At 42.7% G+C, this 22,717-nt stretch overlaps 1 long non-coding RNA gene across 1 annotated transcript in view; it reads left to right on the top strand.

Annotated features, from left to right (window-relative positions):
- The first annotated feature begins 57 nt into the window (after window positions 1-57).
- Window positions 58-22,717, top strand: part of LOC103247350 (uncharacterized) — a 39,006-nt gene continuing 16,346 nt past the window's right edge. The window contains exon 1 of the long non-coding RNA XR_502754.3: window positions 58-2,852. This is a non-coding gene — a long non-coding RNA (uncharacterized lncRNA). The remainder of the gene's footprint in view (window positions 2,853-22,717) is intronic.

Genomic DNA, 22,717 nt, shown 5'->3' with positions numbered 1-22,717 from the left:
GCCGGTGGGGCAACTAGATTGCATACATCCTTCCAGTTCCGAGTGAGGTTCCTCAAGTCTAAGCAAGAGACCAAGTCCTTTCTCAGCCTTGAATTTGAAACACTTGAAGGGAAGTATATATTTCACTGAATATATATTTCAAACACAATATACCGTATACATTTCACTGAGTGGTCGTGTGAACAATACAGTTAATTCTGCTTGTGTTTCATGTGCTTTCTGTATGCATTCGTATGTAAATGTGTGTGTGTGTGTATGTCATGTATGAAAGTATGAATGTATATTTTCTTTTTCTTTCCAATCCCAAGCAAATAAGGAGGGTTTTTCGCGACTGGGGATGAGCTATGATGTCTAAGCCCCATATTGCCGTGTTAGCTTAGAGGGCGCAAATTTTGTTAATGGCTCGCGCCTGATAAACTCCAATTAAGTTTCCCGCCTAGAGAAAAACTGTATACTTATCCCCTAGCCACCCGTCTTCACCAACGTGCCCCAGCAAAAGGAGTTTTTTTTTTTTTTTTTTTTCTTGATACTGGAACTCACTCTGCTCACTCTGTCGCCCAGGATGGAGTACAGTGGCAAGATCTCGGCTCCCTGAAACCTCTGCCTCCCGGGATCAAGCGATCCTCCCACCTCTCCCTCCTGAGTCGCTGGGACTACAGGCACGTATGACAGCAAGTCTGGCTAATTTTTTTTTTTTTTTTGAGGGGGATTGGGGAGAGACAGGGTTTTGTCTTGTTGCCCAGGCTGGTCTCGAACTCTTGGGCTCAAGTGATCCGCCAGCCTCGGCCTCCCAAAGTGCTGGGATTATAGGCGTGAGCCACCGCGTCTGGCCTGTATTTTTTTTTTCCCCCAAAAAGTGTCATTTCATTTTTTTTTTATTTTTTTATTTTTGAGATGGGCTCACTCTGTCACCCAGGCTGGAGTGCAGTGGCATATCTCGGCTCACTGCAACCTATGCCTCCCAGGTTCAAGTGATTCTCCTGTCTCAGTCTCCTGAGTACCTGGGATTACAGACATGTGCCATCACGTGCAGCTAACTTTTTATTATTTTTAAAATGTGTACAAATCTATAGGATACATGTGAAATTTTGTTACATGTATATAATGTGTAGTGATGATGTCAGGGTATTTAAGGTGTCCATTATCTGAGCACAATACATTTTTGTTATGTGTACTCTTGGCCTGGTGTGGTGGCTCATGTCTGTAATCCCAGCACTTTGGAAGGCAGAGGCGGGTGGATCACTTGAGGTCAGGAGTTCGAGACCAGCCTGGCCAACATGGTGAAACCCTGTCTCTACTAAAAATACAAAATTTAGCTGGGCCTGGTGGCACGTGCCTGTAATCCCAGCTACTAGGATGGCTGAGGCACCAGAAGTGCTTGAACCCAGGAGGCTGAGGTTGCAGTGAGCTGAGAGCTGAGACTGCACCACTGCACTCCAGTCTGGGCAACAGAGTGAGACTGTTTCAAAAAAAAAAAAAATGTACTCTCACTCTACCCTGCTATCAATATCAGACACTGAATTTGGGACTGGGCATGGTGACTTACGCCTGTAACTCCAGAACTTTGGGAGGCCGAGGTGGGCAGATCACTTGAGCCCAGGAGTTGGAGACCAGCCTGGGAAATATAGGGATACCCTGTCTCTACAAAAAATTTAAAAATTTGCTGAGTGTGGTGGTGCATGTGAGCCACTCAGGAGACTGAGGTGGGAGGAACACTTACTTGAGCCTGGAAAATCGAGGTTGCAGAGAGCTGTGATTGATCCACTGCACTCCATGGGAGATAGAGCGAGACACGGTCTTAAAACAACAAAAACCATTGAATTTATTTCTTCTATCTTACTGTATGTTTGTACCCTTTAACCAATTTCTCTTCATCCTTCTGCTTCCTCCCACATACCCTACCCAGCCTCTGTTATCTATCCAGCAAAAGGAATTTGTAATCCCTTCTTTGTCCAGCTCCTTAAACTAGTCTCATTGTATGCCAGCCCAGCAATGTAGAGTTAAGGATCAATATTTCTATTCTTTTTCTTTTCTTTTCTTTTTTTTAGATGGAGTCTTGCTCTGTAACCAGGCCAGAGTGCAGTGGCGCGACCTTGGCTCACTGCAACCTCTGCCTCTTGGGTTCAAGCTATTCTCCTGCCTGAGCCTCCTAAGTAGCTGGGATTACAGGCACGTGCCACCATGCCCAGCTAATTTTTGTAGTTTTAGTAGAGACAGGGTTTCACCATGTTGGCTAGGGTGGTCTTGATCTCTTGACCTTGTGATCCGCCTGCCTTAGCCTCTCAAAGTGCTGGGATTACAGGCGTGAGCCACCATGCCCAGCATTTCTATTCATTTTATACTGTTTTTCTTTTCTTTTTTCTTTTGTGAAACAGGGTCTAGCTCCCTCACCCAGACTGGAGTGCAGTAGTGCAATCTCGGCTTACTGCAACCTCCGCCTCCCTAGTTCCAGGGATCCTCCCACCTCAGCCTCCTGAGTAACTGGCATGTGCCACGCTTGGCTAATATTTAAATTTTTTTGTAGACATGGGGTTTCGCCATGTTGCCCAAGCTGGTCTTGAACTCATGGACTCAAGTGATCCTTCCACCTTGGCATCTCAATGTGCTGTCATTACAGGCTTGAGCCACTGCACCTAGGCCTCTACTGTTTTTAAATCAAAGGGCATTCCAACATTAATTCTACTGATTTGGGTGTTTTTTTTTTTTTGAGACGGAGTCTTGCTCTATTGCCCAGGCTGGAGTGCCGTGGCAGGATCTTGGCTCACTGCAACCTCTGCCTCCTGGGTTCAAGCAATCCTGGTGCCTCAGTCTTCCACGTAGCTGGGATTACAGGTGCCCACCACCATGCCCAGGTAATTTTTGTATTTTTGGTAGAGTCCGGGTTTCATCCTGTAAGCCAGGCTGGTCTCAAACTCCTGACCTCAAGTGATCTGCCAACCTCTGCCTCCTAAAGTGCTGGGATCACAGGCATGAGCCTCCATGCACAGCCCTCAATTTGGATTTTTGAAGGTACATAAGTTTGCTGAAGAAATTCCAAGTCTACTCTGCCAGTAGCATGATGGCCTCTGGAATTTTCCTAAGTAGTAATTTATCAGATCATGAAAATTAATGCAAATTGATGATCAGAAATCTCCTTTTTTTGGAATTTAAGGGGAAGACGTATGAAATAATGTTAAATGGAAAGAGTGGACCACAGTATTGGATATCTTCTATGTATAACTAATTTGTCATGGGACCAGGTCCAAAAACTTAATTGAATAAGAGAAATTCTGTGATTTGGGATGGAGATTGGGGAGAATTTCTAATAAGAAAGTTTTCAATGGAAAACCTACTGCCTAACTTTTGTGACAACGGGCTGTACACCTTCACCTCAGTTGCCTTTAAAACCAACTCTGCAACAGTGATTAATTTACCTGCCCCGTGACTGGTGGACATGTACTTTAGTTGGGAAGAGAAAACCCCTACCCCAGCACCTCTGAACAGCATGGTGCTCTTCTTGCCAGGTATCCTGGGAGCAGCCTGTGTTTCATGAGTTGGCAGTGAGGGGGAGCTAGAGCACACAGGCAGGTGCAGACAGCCAGTGGGGTCAGGCTTGCAGAATTTGGGTCCTGCCATTGCACTCCAGCCTGGGCAACCTCCGCCTCCCAGGTTCAAGTGATTCTCCTGCCTCAGCCTCCCAAGTAGCTGGGACTACAGGCATGCGCCACCATGCCTGGCTAATTTTTGTATTTTTAGTAGAGACGGGGTTTCACTAATTTGGCCAGGCTGGTTTTGAACTCCTGACCTCATGATCTGCCTGCCTCAGCCTCCCAAAGTCCTGGGATTACAGGCATGAGCCACCGCTCCTGGCCTATTCTTCTTTTAAATTTTTTTTTTTTTGCTTTTGAGATGGGGGTCTCACTCTGTCACCTTGGCTAAAGTGCAGTGGCACAATCTTGGCTCACTGCAACCTCCGCCTCCCGGGTTCAAGCGATCTTCCCACCTCAGCCTCCCAAGTAGCGGGGACAACAGGCACATGCCACTATGCCTGGCTAAGTTTTGAAATTTTTGGTAGAGACAAGGTTTCGCCAGGTTGCCCAGGGGGTCTGGAACCCCTGAGCTCAAGTGATCCACCCGCCTCGGCCTCCCAAAGTGCTGGGATCACAGGTGTGAGCCACCACACCCGACCTGATCCATTCTTTACAGGAATTAAACCATTTGTGTGTTATGAGATATGGAGGTATTCAGCTTCCATTCACTATTCCTCTTCAAAGTCTGAGACTCTGGAACTGTCTGGGCAGGTGCATGGCTGACACCCAGAGGACTGAGGCAGATATCTGGGTTGTGGAAATGGAATTTAAGGAGTGGGTGTTAGGGGGACTCTTGTAGTTTGTGTCCATTTGAATTTGAGGATGCTTTCCAATTATGCCAACAATTGTTTTAGAGACTGTGAGATTAAAACAAGGTTTTAAAACACTAACCCCTTTTGAAAGAATTTACAGGATCAAAACCTGAACCACATAATTTCTAAAAAGAATTTTCTTTTAGAATACTTCTTAGTCAATACAGACCTGTGATCCCTGATAACTTTACTGGGGTGCTGGCTTTGCCAGTTTCTCTAACACCTCACTTATCAGCATTTCTTCTCTGATAATAAATTGCTGCTACTTCTACAGGAAGAAATTTGATGATATTAGGTCTCTAAATATGGAAAATTTCACACTCTTGGGTCAGCCTATTTGAATCTCACATTGGAAAAACTGTCATAAATGGAGAATTGTTTCTAATTTGACTCCACTAGGAGGAGCTGTGTCTACCAACAGGTAGAAATATGGCTGGAACTTACAGGTGTGTTCTGAGGACCAAAAGCACAGGTTAAATAAGTGATGTGACCATTCTAGGATATATTCAAGCTAAAGATCATATGTGCTCATGTGCACACAAAAGATAGAGGAAACACTGAATGAAGCAGAGCTCAGTGCTAGACATGGATGGAGAATTTGAGTGCTCTACTGCCCACTGGGTCCCTAGGGGACTAGGATGTTAGCCAGGGGGCAAGGCCACCCCAAAACTTGGCCAAACAACTGATATCCTAAAGTGCAGCCAATAATCACAAACTAGACACAATATTTGTGTCACAGATTCCAAATACAATTGAACAGCTTCCAGTTTGCATCTATGTGAGAAGGGGCAAAAAAGGGAAAGAGGGTTGATTAAGAGAGAAGTAAGATATAACCCTCTGTTCCTGTGTTGCTTAACTCCAATTAACTGACATTCCTTATTTGCAGTATCTAGAGTACAAAACTTTGGTGCTGATAGTGAAAAATCAACGTGCCGCATATTCGCTGTTCCTGTAAGGGCAAATGTTAAATATGGGACTGTGGCATTTGATTCCCTCATGCTCCCTGCTTCTTTTCCTCCTCCTTCTCTTCTGTCCCTTCCCCCCTCTTCCTCTAGCTTTAAAAATGAAAGAACAGGACTTCCTTAGAATGCAGTTTTGCAAAATTTAACTAAACGCTACATGAAGTACTCTTATCTATTATCAGATGAGCCATGCCAATAAACTGAAAACCTGAAAATAGGCACACTATGAAAACATTGGATTCAGTGAGCAGAGATGCTAGCCATAGTCATGTTTTGATCTTGCCTGTTTTTTTTTTTTTAATTAATAGAGTTTATTTTTAAGAGCAGTTTTAGGTTTACAGAAAAATTGAGCAGAAAGTACAGAGTTCCCATATACTCTCCCTTCCCTGCCCCACTCCACCTCCAGTTTCCTCTATTATGAACATTTTGTTTTGGTGTGGCACATTTTTTTTTTTTTTTTGGCGGAGTTTTGCTCTTGTCGCCCAGGCTGGAGTGCAATGGCGCGATCTTGGCTCACTGTAACCTCTGCCTCCTGGGTTCAAGTGATTCTCCTGCCTCAGCCTCCCAAGTAGCTGGGACCACAGGCATGTGGCACCACGTCCAGCTAATTTTTGTACTATTAATAGGGACGGGGTTTTACCATGTTAGCCAGGCTGGTCTCGAACTCCTGACCTCAGGCCTCCCAAAGTGCTGGGATTATACCTGCCTTGGCCTCCCAAAGTGCTGGGATTATAGGCGTGAGCCACCATGCCTGGTGGTGTGGCACATTTGTTAATTGATGAACCAATTTCAATATATGATAATTAACTAAAGTCTGTAGTTTACATTAGGGTTCATTCTTTGTGTTCTACTTTCTATGGATTTTGCCAGATGCATAATGTCATGTACCTACCATTACAGTATCATACAGAGCAGTTTCACTACCTTTAAAATCTCTCTGTGCTCTACCTATTCATCCTTCCTTCCCTACCCTCTCCCTTCTTCCCTGCCAAGCTTCTGGAAACTGCTGATCTTTTTACTGTCTCTACAGTTGTACTTTTACTAGAATGCCACAGTATTAGGGTTCTCTAGAGGGACAGAACTAATTATATATATATATAAACAGTAGAACTAATGGTAGGTATACATATATATGGTTTATACACACACACACAGACACACGTATATGGTTTATTAAGGAGTACTGACTCACATGATCACAAGGTGAGGTCCCACAGTAGGCTGTCTGTAAGCTGACAAGCAAGGAACCTACTCCAAGTCCCAAAGCTGAAGAACTTGGAGTCTGATGTTAAAGGGTAGGAAGGATCCAGCGTGGGAGAAAGATGTAAGCCAGAGGACTAAACCAGTCTAGTCTGTTCTTCTGCCTGCTGTTATTCTGGCCCCCCTGGCAGCTGATTAGATGGAGCCCACCCTGATTGAGGGTGGGTCTGCCTCTCTCAGTCCACTGACTCAAATGTTAATATCCTTTGGCAACACCCTCATGGACACTCCTAGGAACAATACTTAGGAACATTCTTTAGTGTGATCAATTTGACACTCAGTATTAACCATCACAGCCATATATTTGCAATCAGACTGGCTTCTTCCACTTAGCAATGTGCATTTCACATTCCTTCATGTCTTTTTGTGACTTGACAGTTCATTTCTTTTTAGTGCTGAATAATATTCTATTGTATGGATACACCACAGTTTGTATATCTATTCACCTATTACAGGACATCATGATTGTTTCCAAGTTGTAGCAATTATGAATAAATCTGTAAACATTCATGTGCAGGTTTTTGTGCAGATTATGTTTTAACCTTACTTGGGTACATACCTAGAGGTGTGATTACTGGATCATATGTTAAGACTATCTTTAGCCTTGTAAGAAACTACCAAACTGTCTTTGAATGTGGCTGAACCATTTGGCATTCCCACCAGCAATGAATGAAAATTCCTGTTGGTCTACATTCTTGTCAGCATTTGGTGCTGTCAGTGTTGTGGATTTTGGCCATTCTAATAGCTGTGTAGTGGTATCTCATTTTAATTTTCAATTTGCAAAGTACATAGGATGTTGAACATCTTTTCATGTGCTTGTTTGCCATGTGTATGTCTTCTTTTGGGTCACATCTTTTTAATTGGGTTATTTTCTTATTGTTGAGTTGAAGAGTTCCTTGTGTATTGTGGATACAAGCCTTTTATATGTGTTTTGAAAATATTTCCTTTCAGTCAGTGGCTTGTATTTTCATTCTCTCTCTCTCTCTCTCTCTCTTTTTTTTTTTTTTTAAAAGACGGAGTCTTGCTCTGTCGCCCAGGCTGGAGTGCAGTGGCACCATCTTGGCTCACTGCAACCTCTGCCTCCCGGGTTCAAGCGATTCTCCTACCTCAGCCTCCTGAGTAACAGGGACTTCAGGTGCCTGCCACCAGGCCTGGGCTAATTTTTGTATTTTTAGCAGAGACAGGGTTTCATCATATTAGCCAGGCTGGTCTCAAACTCCTGACTTTGTGATCCGCCTGCCCCGGCCACCCAAAGTGCTGGGATTGCAGGCATGAGCCACTGCGCCCAGCCCCATTCTCTTAATGATGTTTTTTGTAGGGCAGAAGTTTTTAATCCTAATGAAGTCCAAGTTATCAATTTTTTTTTCATGGACTATTGTGTTTGCTTTTTACCTAAAAACTTTTGACAAACCCCAAGTCACCCAGATATTTTCGTATGTTACCTTCTTGAAGTTTTATATCTTTACATTAATTTTTTGTTTGTTTGAGACGAAGTCTCGCTCTGTTGCCAAGGCTGGAGTGCAGTGGCGAGATCAGGGCTCACTGCACCTGGGCTCAAGCAGTCCTCCACCTCAGCCTCCTGTGTAGCTGGGACTACAGGCAGGCGCCACCATGTCTGGCTAATTTTTTTTCTTTTGGTAGAGACGGGATTTCGCCATGTTACCTAGACTGGTCTCAAACTCCTGAATTCATGAGATCCGGCTGCCTCAGCCTCTGAAATTGCTGGGAATTTAGGTGTGAGACACCGCACCTGGCCTAGTTTTACATTTTATATTTAAATCTGTGATCCATTTTGAGTTAATTTTTGTGAAAGGTGTAGGATTCATTTTTTTTGCATGTAGTATCCAGTGTTTCCAGCACCATTTGTTAAGAAGACTATCCTTTCTCCATTAGATTGCCTTTGTTCCTTTATGAAAGATCAGTTAACTATATTTGTGTGGGCCTATTTCTGAGCTGTCTGTTATGTCTCATCAATCTGTTCTTTCACCAATATCCCACTGTCTAGAGTACTGTAGCCTTATAATAGTAATATCTTGATGTTGGGAAATGTCAGCCCTCTCACTTTATTCTTATTCTTGAGAATTAATTTGGCTATTTCTGGGTCATTTGATTTTTTATATAAACTTTAAAATCATTTAGTTGATTTCCACAAAATGATTTGCAGGGATTTTTGATTGGAATTACATCCAATCTATAGGTCAAGCTGGGAAGAAGTGACATCTAAACAATACTGAGTCTTCCTATTCGTGAACACAGAATCTCTCTTCATGTATTTATTTTTATTAAATTTTTTACCTTGCAGCTCAAAGGATCTCCATTTATTTAGATCTTTGATTTATTTCATCAGAGTTTCATAGTTTTCTACATATAGATATTGAGATATGACACGTATTTTGTTATGTTATACCTAAGTATTTAATTTTTTGATGCTAATATAAATGGTATTGTTTTTAATTTCAAATTCTAATTGCTCATTGCTGACATATAGGAAAGTGATTGACTTTTGTATATTAACCTTGTGTCCTACAATCTTGCTATAATTGCCCATTAGTTTCAGGAGTGTTATTTTTTATTGCTGTTAATTCCTTGGTATTTTCTACACAGATAATGATGTCATCTGTGATTAAGGACAATTTTATTTTTTTCTTCTCAGTTCATATACTGTTTATTTTCTTATTGCATTAGGCAGGACTTCCAGTACAGTTGTGAACTGGAGTGGTGAGAGGTGATGCCTTTGCCTTGTTCCTGATCTTAAGGGGAAAGCATCTGGTTTCTCACCATTAAGTGTGATGTAGGTATTTTTAGATGTCCTTATCATGGTGAGGAACTTACTCTCTCTTCCTAGTTTTCTGAGAGTTCTTAACATGAATGGGTGTTGGATTTTGTCAAATGCTTTTTTCTGCACATGTTGATATGATGTTATTTTTCTTCTTTAGCTTGTTAATGTGATGGGTTACGTTATTTGGTTTTCAAATGTTGAACCACCTTTGCATGCATGGAATAAATTCCACTTAGTTGTGGTATATAATTTTTTGGTATACATTGCTGAATTTGATCTGCTAACATTTTGTTGAAGATTTTACATCTATATTCATGAGAGATGTTCATTTGTGGTTTTCGTTGCTTGTAATGCATTTGTCTGATTTTGGTATTTGGGTAGTGCTGACCTCATAGGATGAGTTAGGACGTATTTCCTATGCTTCTATTTTTTAGAACAGATTGTAGAGAAATTAGTGTGTCCAGAATTGGTGGGTTCTTGGTCTCACTGACTTCAAGAATGAAGCCGTGGACCCGTGCGGTGAGTGATATAGTTCTTAAAGATGGTGTGTCTGGAGTTTGTTCCTTCAGATGTTCATGGTCTTGCTGACTTCAGGAGTGAAGCTACAGACCTTTGCAGTGAGTGTTATAGCTCATAAAGGTGGTGCAGACCCAAAGAGTGAGCAGCAGCAAGAGTTATTGCAAAGAGTGGAAGAACAAACCTTCCATAGTGTGGAAACGGACCTGAGCCAGTTGAGGCTGCCAGCTCAGGTGGCTGCTTTTATTCCCTTATCTGCCCCCTCCACATCCTACTGATTGGTTCATTTTACAGAGAGCTGATTGGTCCATTTTACAGAGAGCTGATTGGCCCATTTTGACAGAGTGCTGATTGGTGCATTTACAAACCTTTAGCTAGACACAGAGTGCTGATTGGTGCGTTTATAAACCTTTAGCTAGACAGAGTGCTGACTGGTGCGTTTACAAACCTTTAGCTAGACAGAGTGCTAATTGGTGGGTTTACAATCCTTTAGCTAGTCAGAAAAGTTCTCCAAGTCCCCACCTGATTAGCTAGACATGGAGCACTGATTGGTGCGTTTACAAACCTTTAGCTAGACACAGAGTGCTGATTGGTGCATTTACAATCCTTTAGCTAGACAGAAAAGTTCTGGAAGTCCCCACCTGTCCCAGAAGCCCATCCGGCTTCACCTCTCACTGGCACTTGCTGCGGCACTTTGCGGCACCTAGCCTGGGCACTCTGGCAGCCCAGAGGGAGCCTGTCCCCCCATCAAGCCCAGCAGGTGCCGGATGGCTGTGCCCAGTGCAGGCCCTCTGAGCCCACGCCCACCCGGAACCTGTGCTGGCCTGCGAGCACCTCTCTTCACACTTCCCCAGGAGCAGAGGGAGCCGGCTCCAGCCTTCCGCTCCAGAGAGGAGCTCTCATATCTCAACGGCGGGTTGAAGGGCTCCTTAAGTGCGGCCAGAGTGGATGCTGAGGCTGAGGAGATGCCGAGAGTGAGCGAGGGCTGCTAGCATGTTGTCACCTCTCATCAGTATAATTTCTTCCTTAAATGTTTAGTAGAATTCCCCAGTGAAACTATCTGGGCCAGGTGCTTTCTATTCTGGAAGATTATTGATTCAATTAAAAATACATATAGATGTTCAGATTGTCTGTTTCTCCTTGTGTAAGTTTTAGTAGATTGTATCTGTTGAAAACACTCAGAAAAGCTGAGTGTTGGAAGAGAAGCTGAAGCAGGGCTTGCATGTCTGCTAGACTTGCTGGTTCCTTGCTTCTAGCACTCCCGTTATCCCAAGTAGCCCTATGTTTTTCATTCACTTGATAGACTGTTTCCTTTCAACCCCCACTTGTTTCTTTGAGCACCAATAAACAGCATGGGCTCCCAGAGCTCAGGGCCTTTGCAGGCTCCACACTTGCAACGGCCCCCCATCCCACTTTCTCTCAAACGGTCTTTTCCTCAATCCTTTGACTCCGCTGGACTTCATTTCCCCACGACCTGGTGTTGGGTCTGATCACCCCAACAATATCTTTCAAGGAATTGGTCCATTGCATCTAAGTTATTAAATTTGTGGCCATAAAGTTTTTCAAAATATTCCTTTCTCATCATTTTAATGTCCATGAGATAAATAGTAATGACCTCTCTTTCATTTCTGATATTAGAAATTTGTGTCTGGGCATGGTGGCTCATGTCTGTAATCCCAGCACTTTGGGAGGCTGAGGCAGAAGATCCCTTGAGCACAGGAGTACAAGGTTACAGTGAGCCTATGATTGCACCACTGCACTCTAGCCTGGGTGACAGAGCAAGACTTTGTCTCCTGCCAAAAGAGGAAAAAATTTGTGTTTTGTCTCTTTTCTCCCTTGGTTACCCTGACGAGATATTTACAGATTTTGTGATCTTTTTAAAGAGCCAGCTTTTGGTTTTATTGCTTTTCTCTATTGTTTTTCTGTTTTAAATTTCCTTGATTTTTGCCTGATTTTTTATTCTATCTTTTCTTCTGCTTTCTTTTGATTCAATTTACTCTTCTTTCTCTAGTTTCTTAAGGTCAAAGTTTAGATTATGAATTTCAGTTCCTCTTTCCTTTTGTGTTTTGACAGAGTCTCACTCTGTTTCCCAGGCTGGAGTGCAGTGGCACAATCTCAGCTTACTGCAACCTCTGCCTCCTGGGTTCAAGCGATTCTCCAGCCTCAGCCTCCTGAGTACCTGGAACTACAGGCGCATGCCACTATGCCCGGCTAATTTTTTGTATTTTTAGCAGAGACGGAGTTTCACCGTGTTAGCCAGGATGGTCTTGATCTCCTGACCTCGTGATCCACCTGCCTCAGTCTCCAAAGTGCTGGGATTACAGGCGTTCCCCCGGCCCTGTTTTTCTAATACATGCACTAAATGCTATGAATTTTCCTCTATGCATTTCTTCCATTGATTACCACACATTTTGACAAGTTGTATTTTCATTTTCATGTAATTCAAAATATTTTTCAAATTCCCCTGAAATGTCTTCTTTGATCCATGTGTTCTTTTTTTTTTTTTTTTTTTTGAGAAGGAGTCTCGCTCTGTCGCCCAGGCTGGAGTGCAGTGGCCGGATCTCAGCTCACTGCAAGCTCCGCCTCCCCGGTTCACGCCATTCTCCTGCCTCAGCCTCCCGAGTAGCTGGGACTATAGGCGCCCGCCACCTCGCCCGGCTAGTTTTTTGTATTTTTTAGTAGAGACGGGGTTTCACCGTGTTAGCCAGGATGGTCTCGATCTCCTGACCTTGTGATCCGCCCGTCTTGGCCTCCCAAAGTGCTGGGATTACAGGCGTGAGCCACCGCGCCCGGCCGATCCATGTGTTCTTTACAAGTGCGTCTTACCGCACAGAAGTGGTCTATCTTGTTGAATGTTCCATGTGAGTTTGAGAAGAATGTGTATTCTGCTATTGTAGGATAAAATGTTCTATAAATGCAAACTAGATCCAGTTTATTGATGGTGCTGTTAGTTCAACCATATCCTTACTACTGATTTTCTGCCTGCTGGATTTGTCAATTACTGATGTTGACGTGTTGATATCTCCAAGTATAATAGTGAGTTTAGCTCATTCTCCTTGCAGTTATGTCAGTTTTTGCCTCACATATTTGGATACTCTCTTATTAGACACATACACATTAAGGATTGTTCTGTTTTCTGGAGAATTAACTCCTTTATCCTTATGAAAGGTCCCTCTTTATCCCTGATAATTTTCCTTACTCTAAGGTTTGCTTTGTCTGAAATTAATATAGCTACTCTTTTTCTTTTTTGATTTTTGAGACAGAGTCTTACTCTGTCACCCAGACTGGAGTGCAGTGGCATGACCTCGGCTCACTGCAATCTCAGCATTCCAGGTTTAAGTGATTCTCATGCCTCAGCCTCCCAAGTATCTGGGACTACAGGTGCGAGTGACCATGCCTGGCTAATTTTTGTATTTTTAGTAGAGACGGGAGGTTTCACTATGTTGGCCAGGCTGGTCTCAAACTCCTGGCCTCAAGTGATCTAGCCGCCTTGGCCTCTCAAAGTGCTGGTGTGTCTGGAATTTGTTCCTTCCAGTGGGTTCTTGGTCTCACTGACTTTAAGAATGAAGCCGCGGACCCTCGCGGTGAGTGTCACAGTTCTTAAAGATGGTGTGTCCGGAGTTTGTTCCTTCTGATGTTCAGATGTGTCCGGAGTTTCTTCCTTCTGGTGGGTTCGTGGTCTTGCTGACTTCAGTAGTGAAGCCGCAGACCCTTGTGGTGAGTGTTATAGCTCTTAAAGGTGGCATACATCCAGAGTTGTTTGTTTCTCCTGGTGGGTTTGTGGTCTTGCTGACTTCAGGAGTGAAGCCACAGACCTTCCCAGTGAGTGTTACAGCTCATAAAGGTAGTGTAGACCCACAGAGTGAGCAGCAGCAAGATTTACTATGAAGAGCAAAAGAACAAAGCTTCCATAGTGTGGAAGGGGACCTGAGCAAGTTACCACTGCTGACTTGGGTGGCCAGCTTTTATTCTCTTATTTGGCCCCACCCACATCCTGCTGATTGGTCCATTTTACGGAGTGCTGATTGGTCCATTTTACAGAGCGCTGATTGGTCCATTTTACAGAGTGCTGATTGGTGCGTTTACAATCCTTTAGCTAGACAGAAAAGTTTTCCAAGTCCCCACCTGACCCAGGAGTCCAGCTGGCTTCACCTCTCACTGGGATTACAGGTGTGATCCACGGCGCCTGGCCCAGCTTTCTTTTGATTAGTGCTACTATAGCATAATTTTTCTCCATCCCTTTTCAGAAAAAACTCCTGTCTCCAAAAACCATTCTTTTACTTTTGATCCATGTCTTTATATTTTATTTTTTTATTTATTTATGAGACAGGGTCTTACTCTGTTGCCCAGGCAGGAGTGCAGTGGCATGATTATGCCTCATTACAACCTCAAACTCCCTGGGCTCAGGTGATCCTCCCACCTCAGCCTTCTGAGTAGCTGGGACTATAGGCACAAGCCATCCTGCTTGGCTAATTTTTATATTAGCCAGGGGTTTTGCCATGTTGCTCAAGCTGGTCTTGAACTCTTGAGCTCAGGTAATCTGCCTGCCTCAGTCTCCCAAAGTGCTGAAATTACAGGTGTTAACTACCACACCTGGCCTGTTTTTGTATTTAAAGTGGGTTTTTTGTAGACAATATAGACTTGGGTCTTGTATTTTTATCCACTCTGTTTCTTTTTTTTTCTCTTCATGCTCATATCATGTAATTTGTCTGTCTTTTAATTTGTGTATTTAGATCATTCACATTTAAAGTGATTATTGATATATTTGGATTAGTGTCTACCATATTTGTAACTATTTTCAATTTGTTGCCTTTGTTCTTAGTTTCCATTTTGTCTTTTACTCTTTTTCTGCCTTCTTTGGTTGTAGTTGAGCTTTTAATTATGATTCCATTTTCTCTCCTCTCTTAGTGTATCAGTTATACTTCTTTTTAAAAACTTTATTTGATGGTTTGTATGTGTGTTTTCTTTTTCTTTTCTTTTTTTTTAGGGTAAGGTCTCACTCTGTTGCTCAGGCTGGAGTACAGTGGCATGATCATAGCTCACTGCAGCCTTGACCTGCTGAGCTTAAGCAGACATCCTGCCTCTGCCTCCTGAGTAGCTACGAGTACAGGTACACGCCACCACACATGGCTAATTATACTTCTTAAAAAATATTTTTAGTGTTGCCCTAGTGTTTGCAATATGCATTTACTACTAATCTAAGTTCACTTTCAAATAACACTATATCATTGCATGGGTAGTACAACTATTTTATAACACAGTATTCCCAATTCCTTCCTTATAACATTGCTGTCCTTTATAACATTGCTGTCATTCATTTCACTTATCTGTAAACTATAATCACTAAACCCATTTTTTCTATAATTAATTTGAAAACTGTTATCAATTAGATCAAATAAGAATAAGAAAAATTAGATATTTATTTTATCATCTGATGATTTCTCTAATGATGTTCCTTTCTTTATGTAAATTGGAGTATTTTGCCTCTTTTTTTTTTTTTTTTTCATTTTGAGATGGAGTCTCGCTCTTGTCTCCCAGACTGGAGTGCAATGGCGTGATCTTGGCTCACTGCAAGCTTCACCTCCCGGCTTCAAGTGATTCGCCTGCCTCAGCCTCCTGAGTAGCTGAAACTACAGGCACCCGCCACCATGCCTAGCTAATTTTTGTATTTTTAGTAGAGATGGGGTTTCACCATGTTGGCCAGGCTGGTCTCGAACTCCTGACCCCAGGTGATCTGCCTGCCTCGGCCTCCCAAAGTGCTGGAATTACAGGCCTGGGCCACTGCACCCGGCCGATCATTTTTCTATTCTTTGAAAAACTTTTGGCTAGGCACAGTGGCTCACGCCTATAATCCCAGCACTTTGGGAGGCAAGGTGGGCAGATCATGAGGTCAGGAGTTCGAGACCAGCCTGGCCAACATGGTGAAACCCTATCTCTACTAAAAATATGAAAATTAGCTGGGTGTGGTGGGAGGGTGCCTGTAATACCAACTACTCAGGAGGCTGAGGCAGTAGAATCGCGTGAACCTGGGAGATGGAGGTTGCAGTGAGCTGAGATCGCGTCACTGCACTCCAGTCTGGGTGATAGAGTGATACTCTGTCTAAAACAAACAAACAAACAACCCCAAAACTTTTAACATCTATTGCAAAGCAGTTATACTGGTGACCATTTCTCCCAGTTTTGTTTGTCTGAGAAAGTCTTTATTTCTCCTTCTCTTGAAGGGTAATATCACTGGGTACAGAATTCTAGGTTGTTGGTGTTTTTCTTTGAATACCTCTTCTTGCTCCTCTATAGGTAAGGTATTGTTTTCATCCATCTTCCTTTAAGAGTTTCTCTTTGTCTTTGATTTTCTGTAGTTTGAATATATGCTTAAATATAGATTATTTTGGTATTTATTCTGCTAGATGTTCTTTGACTTTATTGGATCTGTGGTTTGCTCTCTGTATTAACTTTGAAAAATTCTCTGCCATTATTACGTTAATTATTTTTTCCATTCCTTTCTGTCTTCTCTCATTATGCATATGTTACACCTTTGTAATTGTCCACAGTTCTTTGATATTCTGTTTGTTTTTTGTTTCATTATTTTTTCTGTTTGCTTTTCAGTTTGGGAAATTTCTATTGTCATATTGGGAACTTTTCTTTTCTTTTTCTTATTTTACTTTATTTTTCAGAGAGGGTCTCAGTCTGTCATCTAGGCTGGAGCACAGTAGATTGATCATAGCTCACTGCAGCCCCCAACACCAGGGCTCATGCAGTCCTCCCGCCTCAGCCACCACACCTGGATAATTTTTTTAAGAGATGAGGTCTTGCTATGTTGTCCCCGCTGGTCTCAAACTTGCCTGAAGCAATCCTCCCACTTCAGCCCCATGAAGTGCTAGGCTTACAGGTGTGAGCCACCATGTCCAGCCCATATATGGAAGTCTATTGTCATATCTTCTAGTGTACTGTTTCTTTCCTGCCTTCTCTAGTCTAACGATAAGCCCATGAGCCCATCAAGAACATTCTTCATTTCTGTTACTATGTTTGTGATTTGTAGCATTTCTTTTTTAATTTTTTCTTAGAGGTTTTATCTCTCTATACATCACTCATCTGTTCTTGCATGTTTATAGAGCCCTTAGCATAATAATCGTAGTTATTTAAAATTCCCAATCTTATCATTCTAAAATATCTGCTGTATTTTAGTTGGGTTCTGATGCTTGCTTTGTCTCTTCAGAACATGACTTTTTTGACAGGGTCTTACTCTGTTGTCTAGGGTGAACTGCAGTGGCATGATCATGGCTCATTGCAACCTCCTGGGCTCAAGCGATCTTCCCACCTCAGTTTCCCAAGTAGCTAGGGTCTACAGGCATATTCCACCATGCCTGGCTAATTTTTCTTATTTTTTGTAGAGACAAGGTCTCACTATGTTGCCCAGGCTGGTCTAGAACTTCTGGGCTCAAGTGTTTCACTTGCCTTGACCTCCTAAAGGTATTAAATGATATTAAAGGTGTAGGCCACTGCACCTGGTTCTAGAATATGTTTTTTGACTTTTAGCAGTCTTTTACATTTTTGTTGAAAACCATACGTGATGTACTGGGTAGAAAGAACTGAGGTAGGCTGGGCATGGTGGCTGTGCCTCTCTATTCCCAGCACTTCACGAGGCCAAGTCAGGAGGCTCACTTGAGGCCAGGAATTCGAGACCAGCCTGGGCAATAATACAGTGAGACCCTGTCACTACAAAAAAAAAAAAAAAGGAAAAACAAAAAAGCACTGAGGTAGGTAGTTCTTTTGTGTGAGGTTTTATGGTTATCTGGCTAGGAATTAGGCTGTTTACTTTTGGCCGTAGCTTTAGGTGTCAGAAGCTAAAATTTCTTGTAGGGCCCTTGTCTTTGTCTCCTTTGTTGTCTTTGAGTTTTTCCAAAGGCTCCTTCTTAAATAGGATCTGAGGCTTGCAGTCTTTTCAGCTGTAATTCACCTATAATCTGCGGTTATTATGCAGGATTCTTACTGATGTGGTGGTAAGGTTGGGAGGAGGGCAAGCATTTTATCATTCCATGATTAGATCTCAGTCTTTCACTGAGCCTGTGTCCGTGGGCTGTGACCTTTGCAAGTCCTTCTCAGCGTCCCCACCCATCCCTTTAGCTTAGATGGAAGGCTAGACAGGGCTGGAGTTGAGTACTTCCTTTCCCCGTGGTTGGTCAGGCTTTGGGGAAACCCAGCTTTGTTAGGCTCTGGTAAAATGGTTTCCTCCCAGGGTAGTCCTTGGCTATGGAAAACAGAGAACTCTGGGCATATTTCAAAATGATTGCTTTTCTTGTCCACCTGCTGGAAGCAGGGAGGGATTCCCACCCCCTCCCTTCACAGTGACAACTTGGTGGGGCTTCTGGAGATAAAACTCATGAAATCCCCTTAAGGCTGCCCCCACCCTTGAAGTTTTAACTCTCTAGATAGGCCATACTGAGCTTCTAGAAGTTCATCAGTAACAGTTGTTCCTACAGAGTGTTCCTACTCATGCTGGCTCCAACTGTGGGTTTCTGCTGGTGGCCTTCTACTCTTGGTAAACAGTAATTCTCTGTATCTGCCTATCTGCATTTCTAGTTTTCATGCCTTCCACTGTGATACTCTGATATATCTAAGAAGAGTTGTTTTTAGTTTGTTCAGCATTTTTCTTGTTGTGGGGACAGGAATGATGATTTCCAAGCTCTTTACATGTTGGACTGCAAACGCGCAAGTCCTTGTCTTGCTGTTTAAAGTGTGAGAATTTGAGGTTTCCAAGATGGCTGAATAGGAACAGCTCCAGTCTACAGCTCCCAGTGTGAGTGACACAGAAGATGGGTGATTTCTGCATTTCCAACTGAGATACCGGGTTCATCTCACTGGGGCTTGTTGGACAGTGGGTGCAGCCCATGGAGCATGAGCCAAAGCAGGGCGGGGCATCGCCTCACCGAGGAAGCACAAGGGGTCGGGAAATTCCCTTTCCTAGCCAAGGGAAACCATGACAGAAGGTACCTGGAAAATCGGGACACTCCTACCCTAATACTGTGCTTTTTCAATGGTCTTAGCAAGCAGCACACCAGGAGATTATATCCCACGCCTGGCTTGGGGAGGGGTGTCCACCATTGCTGAGGCTTGAGTAGGTAAACAGAGTGGCCGGGAAGCTTGAACTGAGTGGAGCCCACCACAGCTCAAGGAGGCCTGCCTACCTCTGTAGACTCCACCTCTGAGGACAGGGCATAGCTGAACAAAAGGCAGCAGAAACTTCTGCAGACTTAAATGTCCCTGTCTGACAGCTTTGAAAAGAGTAGTGGATCTCCCAGTATGGAGTTTGAGATCTGAGAATGGACAGACTGCCTCCTCAAGTGGGTCCCTAACTCCAGAGTAGCCTAACTGGGAGGCACCTCCCAGTAGGGGCCAACTGACACCTTATATGGCTGGGTGCCCCTCTGAGACAAAGCTTCCAGAGGAAGGATCAGGCAGCAACATTTGCTGTTCTACAATATTCGCTGTTCTGGAGCCTCTGCTGGTGATACCCAGGCAAACAGGGTCTGGAGTGGACCTCCAGCAAACTCCAACAGACCTGCAGCTGAGGGTCCTGACTGTTAGAAGGAAAACTAACAAACAGAAAGGACATCCACACCAAAACCCCATTTGTACGTCACCATCATCAAAGACCAAAGGTGTATAAAACCACAAAGATGGGGAGAAACCAGAGCAGAAAAGCTGAAACTTCTAAAAATCAGAGCACCTCTTCTCCTTCAAAGGAACACAGCTCCTCACCAGCAACAGAACAAAGCTGGATGGAGAATGACTTTGGCAAGTTGAGAGAAGGCGGCTTCAGATGATCAGTAATAACAAACTTCTCTGAGCTAAAGGAGGACGTTCGAACCCATTGCAAAGAAGCTAAAAACCTTGAAAAAAGATTAGATGAATGGCTAACTAGAATAAAAAGCATAGAGAACACATTAAGTGACCTGATGGAGCTGAAAACCATGGCACGAGAACTACGTGACGCACGCACAAGCTTCAGTAGCAGATTCGATCAAGTGGAAGAAAGGATATCAGCGATTGAAGATCAAATGAATGAAATGAAGTGAGAAGAGAAGTTTAGAGAAAAAAGAGTAAAAAGAAGCAAACAAAGTCTCCAAGAAATGTGGGACTATGTGAAAAGACCGAATCTACGTCTGATTGGTGTACCTGAAAGTGACGGGGAGAATGGAACCAAGTTGGAAAACACTCTTCAGGATATTATCCAGGAGAACTTCTCCAACCTAGCAAGGCAGGCCAACATTCAAATTCAGGAAATACAGAGAAGGCCACAAAGATACTCCTCGAGAAGAGCAACTCCAAGACACATAATTATCAGTTTCACCAAAGTTGAAATGAAGGAAAAAATGTTAAGGGCAGCCAGAGAGAAAGGTTGGGTTACCCACAAAGGGAAGCCCATCAGACTATCAGCAGATCTCTCAGCAGAAACTCTACAAGCCAGAAGTGGGTGGGGGCCAATATTCAACATTCTTAAAGAAAAGAATTTTCAACCCAGAATTTCATATCCAGCCAAACTAAGCTTCATAAGTGAAGGAGAAATAAAATCCTTTACAGACAAGCAAATGCTGAGAGATTTTGTCACCACCAGGCCTGCCTTACAAGAGCTCCTGAAGGAAGCACTAAACATGGAAAGGAATAACCAGAACCAGCCACTGCAAAAACATGCCAAATTGTAAAGACCATCGATGCTGGGAAGAAACTGCATCAACTAACAAGCAAAATAACCAGCTAACATCATAATGACAGGATCAAATACACACATAACAATATTAACCTTAAATGTAAATGGGCTAAATGCCCCAATTAAAAGACACAGACTGGCAAATTGGATGAAGAGTCAAGACCCATCAGTGTGCTATATTCAGGAGACCCATCTCATGTGCAGAGACACATATAGGCTCAAAATAAAGGGATAGAGGAAAACTACCAAGCAAATAAAAAATGAAAAAAAGGTAGGGGTTGCAATCCTAGTCTCTGATAAAACAGACTTTAAACCAACAAAGATCAAAAGAGACAAAGAAGGCCATTACATAATGATAAAGTGATCAATTCAACAAGAAGAGCTAACTATCCTGAATATATATGCACTCAATACAGGAGCACCCAGGTTCATAAAGCAAGTCCTTAGAGACCTACAAAGATACTTAGACCCCCACACAATAATAATGGGAGACTTTAACGCCCCACTGTCAACATTAGACAGATCAATGAGACAGAAAGTTAACAAGGATATCAGGAATTGAACTCAGCTCTGCACCAGGTGAACCTAATAGACATCTACAGAACTCTCCACCCCAAATCAACAGAATATACATTATTCTCAGCACCACATCGCACTTATTACAAAATTGACCACATAGTTGGAAGTAAAGCACTCCTCAGCAAATGTAAAAGAACAGAAATGATAACAAACTGTCTCTCAGACCACAGTGCAATCAAACTAGAACTCGGGATTAAGAAACTCACTCAAAACCGCTCAGCTACATGGAAACTGAACAACCGGCTCCTGAATGACTACTGGTTACATAACGAAATGAAGGCAGAAATAAAGATGTTCTTTGAAACCAATGAGAACAAAGACACAGCATACCAGAATCTCTGGGACACATTTAAAGCATTGTGTAGAGGGAAATTTATAGCACTACATGCCCACAAGAGAAAGCAGGAGAAATCTAAATTTGACACCCTAACATCACAATTAAAAGAACTAGAGAAGCAAGAGCAAACACATTCAAAAGCTAGCAGAAGGCAAGAAATAACTAAGATCAGAGCAGAACTGAAGGAGATAGAAACATAAAAAATCCTTCAAAAAATCAATGAATCCAGAAGCTGGTTTTTTGAAAAGATCGACAAACTTGATAGACTGCTAGCAAGACTAATAGAGAAGAATCAAATAGACACAATAAAAAATGATAAAGGGGGATATCACCACTGATCCCACAGAAATACAACTACCATCAGAGAATACTATAAACACCTCTATGCAAATAAACTAGAAAATCTAGAATAAGTGGATAAATTCCTGGACACAATACACCCTCCAAAGACTAAACCAGGAAGAAGTTGAATCCCAGAATAGACAAATAACAGGCTCTGAAATTGAGGCAACAATTAATAGCCTACCAACCAAAAAATGTCCAGGACCAGATGGATTCACAGCCGAATTCTACCAGAGGTACAAAGAGGAGCTGGTACCATTCCTTCTGAAACTATTCCAATCAATAGAAAAAGAGAGAATCCTCCCTAACTCATTTTATGAGGCTAGCATCATCCTGATACCAAAGCCTGACAGAAACACAAGAAAAAAAGAGACTTTTAGACCAATATCCCTGATGAACATTGATGCAAAAATCCTCAATAAAATACTGGCAAACCGAATCCAGCAGCACATCGAAAAGCTTATCCACCACGATCAAGTTGGCTTCATCCCTGGGATGCAAGGTTGGTTCAACATACGCAAATCAATAAATGTAATCCATCATATAAACAGAACCAAAGACAAAAACCACATGATTATCTCAATAAGATGCTGAAAAGGCCTTCGACAAAATTCAACAGCCCTTCATGCTAAAAACTCAATAAACTAGGTATTGATGGGACGTATCTCAAAATAATAAGAGCTATTTATGACAAACCCATAGCCAATATCATACTGAATGGGCAAAAACTGGAAGCATTCCCTTTGAAAACTGGCACAAGACAGGGATGCCCTCTCTCACCACTCCTATTCAACATAGTGTTGGCAGTTCTGACTAGGGCAATCAGGCAAGAGAAAGAAATAAAGGGTATTCAGTT

The sequence above is a fragment of the Chlorocebus sabaeus genome, chromosome X (genome assembly GCF_047675955.1).
Source record: "Chlorocebus sabaeus isolate Y175 chromosome X, mChlSab1.0.hap1, whole genome shotgun sequence".
NCBI classification, from domain to species: domain Eukaryota; kingdom Metazoa; phylum Chordata; class Mammalia; order Primates; family Cercopithecidae; genus Chlorocebus; species Chlorocebus sabaeus.
The sequence above is the reverse complement of the archived record's forward strand: the minus strand, read 5'-3'. Positions and strand labels throughout refer to the sequence as shown.